The sequence below is a fragment of the Leptinotarsa decemlineata genome, unplaced genomic scaffold, assembly GCF_025532065.1.
Source record: "Leptinotarsa decemlineata unplaced genomic scaffold, Ldec_3_MD MMD2_tig00000133_RagTag_RagTag, whole genome shotgun sequence".
NCBI classification, from domain to species: Eukaryota; Metazoa; Arthropoda; class Insecta; order Coleoptera; family Chrysomelidae; genus Leptinotarsa; species Leptinotarsa decemlineata.
In genome coordinates, this window is record NW_027412542.1 from 8126095 (window position 1) to 8130733 (window position 4639).

Genomic DNA, 4639 nt, shown 5'->3' on the forward strand with positions numbered 1-4639 from the left:
TATAACCATGAGCAAACTATGGATAAACTACTAAAACAAAATGACAGGAGTATTCCTTTGAAAATTGAGTAACTTCACTCAGGGCATAAATATGCCTTGCCTGTGCCTACTAGCTATGCTATAAAACCAACTAAAATACAACTCTGAGAAACTATCAAGAGACCCACTCAATTGCTCCTCCCTGTATAACGTAGGAAATTACTATGACCTATAATAACCTAATAAAATGAAAAGGGAACCCGATTCGTAGCTATATTATTATGGTACATGTTCACTAATACCCTAGGTGCCAAGTCGAAAATATAATCCACATACGCATGCAATAACATCTACACTATATATCAGAATTGTTTAAAATACGTTCACCAAAATTATCGTAGACGGACTCCCCTGAAAATCCAACAAAATCCACTATTTCCCCAAAAACTCTTACCAGGAACCCGAAAAAATCTCTAAATCACTAAATTGAATAAACCCGCGAATACTTCCAAAACCCAATTAGTATCACTTCTCTAAACTTGAAATATCTCACTATTTCAATTCACTCAAAATTCCTTCTAGAATTTCCAGCTACTGTAGGAAATTCAACTGGATTCACCAAATCTCCGCGTACCACTGACTTTACCTCAAATCAACTAAACCTCTATTATTTATCAATTCCAAAACACCTCGCAAAACGGTGACCTGAACTACCTCGTATTTCAGTACCTCCAGAAGTCACTCAGAACTTCGTAGGAACTCCAACCGACCTACTTGTGAGTTCGTACGCTCCTGACTTTTTACCTCAAGTCAGCTAGCCAAATAAAACGCGAATAACTCCCAAATATCGAAATCACTTCTCGAAACCGTATTTCACTCTATTCGAGTATTTCCCAAAACTCTGGAGGAAATTCAACCGGCCTATTTCTGACTTCGTACGCTCCTGACATTTTACCTCAAGTCAGCTAGTCAAATAAACCGCGTATATTCATCGCACTACTGAAATCCTGTCGCGACCCAGTATCTTAAAACCCCTAGCACCTGAGTCCCTTCAATAGCTTTCCCCGCAACATCCCCAAAGTGGCGAACTGCCCTGGGCAAGAGCCCCTAAACGACCCTGGGGTCCACGCACGACTGACTTAATTCTCTCCCCAAAAATTTCCATTTCAACTCTATTAGGGGATGTAATTCAAATAATCTCATAAAAATTCCCGCCAATCAGAAAGTCTGAAATTATTTCCAGAACTGGTACTCTTAACGTCCTTTACATGTCCAGCGGACAAGTCCGCAAGAATTACCGTCTAGTTCCCGACATTTCTAATGTCGTGAGTCTGCTACTGATATATAGATGTCACTGCAAGGGTCATTTTGATATTTTTGCTGTTTTGAATAGTGGTATGTAGACTATGCCAGACATTAATTTTATCATGTCGTTAAAATTAAGGCTGACACTCTAACCCCTCGGAACATAAATTTTGATATTTATTATACGTTTAATTGCTTTTTGGACTTTTATTCTAAATGGGGTATACAGAATGGATAACATATTTTCGACCCTTAACGAAAGATAATGAAATGAATTATGAGGTTGAATGTTTCAAAATATCGAGTTTCTTAGCATCAAGCAGTTAATTTTAACGACTTTTCCTTTGAGTGGCTTGGCTCTGTTGGCTTTGATAAACATGGATAAACATGGAGGGAAACGCAATAAGCCCTCGAGGCTGCAGTGAAACAAATGAACCAAGTCAGACGGCTCCCAGGAAAGAAAACATGCTTTTCTACTGTTGTAAATGGGATGGATTCTTATTATTTTGTCGTTTAAAAACATGTTTTGATTTTTCTCCTAATAATATTAACAACTGAACAACAACTGGATACAATAGTTACAAAATAAATCAAAAAACAAAATTACTCATAAAGGGAGAGAAAATATTAAAATCAAAATAATATAATGAACAATTCCAACATTCTCCCCCCATTTTGCAATCTAATTGCGAAATTATTCCAACCCAAAACGCTTCGGTATCTTCACTCTTCTTCCAGATCTTGTTATGACTTGTGATGAAGCCGTCGCACCTTGGTGTCTTCTTTCATATTTATTTCCTCCCTCTCCATCTTCTCTTTGCTGTGTTACCTTTTCATTGTAAATGCTATTGTTTTCTCCGTCTTGATTTTCTGGTATCTCGATAGTATCCACTTCTCTAGACTTTTCTAATTGGTTCGCCGTGTCTGCCTCAATTTCAAATGGCAACGATCGCTGCAGAGGACGAATTCGTTCCCCTCGGTCTATTTTAACTCGTGCTACTCTTTCTATTCCATCTCTTCCTGGAAACAGTTGTAAATTTTTTCCCAATGGCCAGTTTACTCGTTTTTTTTGTCACTTCCAATGAGTACAATATCTCCAATTATGAGTGAAGTTACCCTTTTTTGACCAGTATGGACTATCCAACTCAGGAGTATATCGGTGCTTGAGTTTGAACTAATAAACAAGGTTTTGATAAAATCAGATCCTCTTCGCTACTTGAGATATATGTGAGAGGTCGAGCATTAATATTTGCTTCACAGTCACACATAACAGTCATGAGTTCTTCATAATTCAACGATGATTTTCCCGATGATTACGACGCAATAAATCCTTTATAATTCTGACTATTCGCTCCCATCATCCTCCCCACCAAGGAGCGGTTGGAGCATTAAAAATCAATTCAATAATAAGTTTAATAATTTCTTTTTCGGGATCAAAACTACATAAACAGTTATGTGTCTTGGAATTCTGGAGGTGATCTAGATAAATGGTAGTTGATAATGGCAGCCAATAGGAATGGACTACATTTTAAACCATATGTAAATGGGATGAATTCTTATTATTTTATCGTTCAAAAATAGGTTTCGTAATGATTTTTTATTATTATTAATAACTGAACTCAACTGTATACAGATCAGAAAACATTATTCATATAGTGAGAGAAAATATTAACAAACTTTTACTTCTGATGTCCACCTAATAGCTGTAAATCTGAAGCACATTCATACCTTTTGAAGCAAAAGGTGTTGCCAACAGTATTATTGTCCTGTTAGAGTACGGATGCGAAAAAATGTCACCATTGTCACTGGCAGTAAGAGAAGTGAAGTGCAACCACCAAGGCAACTCGTTTATTTTAACAGCATTCGACTATTGCGAATGATCAGCTTTGACAATGAAATGTTGTAATCGATATTCCGCAAGAAATTCATAACGGATTCAAATTTTCGTTATCCGGGTTAACAAGTCTACCAACGAGGAGGGATTTGCTGCTAACCATGGCTAGCCAGTTCGAGTTTCACTTTCGGCCATGAGTTCATAATGGATTCAAAGAACTTTGCTGCTCCAAAACGAATTTGGCTGGATGGCCAGACCTATAGAACCGATACCAGCCAGTGATTCGTATAGTTGTTCACTAGCATCTAGTTTATAGTTGTAGGTACAGTTACTCAGAGTTTGAAAGTAACCTATTGGTCGAGACATTGCTGTTTCGAACTGCCCATCAGGGGTGCTTAGCTGAATCACAATGCTTTGGTCAACTATCTTTAAAGGACAATCTTGAGTGAGTGAAGGTAATGATACCTCCACTGATGAAAACGTCATTTATGCGGTTTTGTTCGTGTCATATTGGCTTAAACAGGTTGGAGCCTGGCTCCCTTACCCATTCGACTGATGTTAGTCAGAGAGACAAACGGGTCAAGACTGATTTATGGGATGGCGGCATGAATGTCCTCAGCCATCAGTACCACCCTTCACGTGGACCCCTACCTGGCTGGGGTGTTTGGATGAAGATATTGTTCATCTTTTAACGGAGGACATGAGGGCCTTGCTCAACAGTGTCTGGGCCTTCTATATCGGGAGGGGTCTTCTACAGTATAATCCATAGCGTCCCTAACTATATGGGGTTTTATACATGGCGTTTTCGTAAGAGTTTGGGGTTGGTACAGTTTAATTTTTACTTTCATCTTCAATATATGTGCGTATAAAATGGTTAGATCTGTCTATCGATAATCATACAATTTATTTCCTATTATGGTGTATTGTACACACATTTTTTATTGAAATCAACGTAATCTGTTTTTCTGTTAACTTACTGTAACCCTTTTACGAATGATAATCCTCAGAAGTTGATACTGGTGCGAACTAAGGTTTAATGTGCAAATCCTAGCACGGGTTGTACGATGGATAGTGAAAATCGATTGTCGATGTAAAATTGACAGAAAAAAATGTTGGCATTTATGTTCTGCTACCTGGGCAAAGACCAGGTTCTATTGGATTCAGAACATTCCATTGGATTCAATCACCGCCACAATGGAATCTCCCATTGGTTTTTTTTCGAAAAGGCAACTAGACTTGTCCTACCGTGAAGATGTAAACTACAAGATTTTCCTTCGATTTTCGGTAGTTAAGGCAAGGCTACATCAGATATATTGACTTGTCCGATAAGACGGTGAAACTTATCAACAGATTTATAATTTCTCACACTTTACGATCACATGTACTTCATAGCACTGTTTTTCAATTCTCGAAACACTGAGTTCCATCCCAAGTTTACTCAAGACCTAAAATCACATTTAGTCAAATTGGCTTTAATTAACTGGTATGCCTTGGAGATCATTGAAGAGGAATAAAAAATAA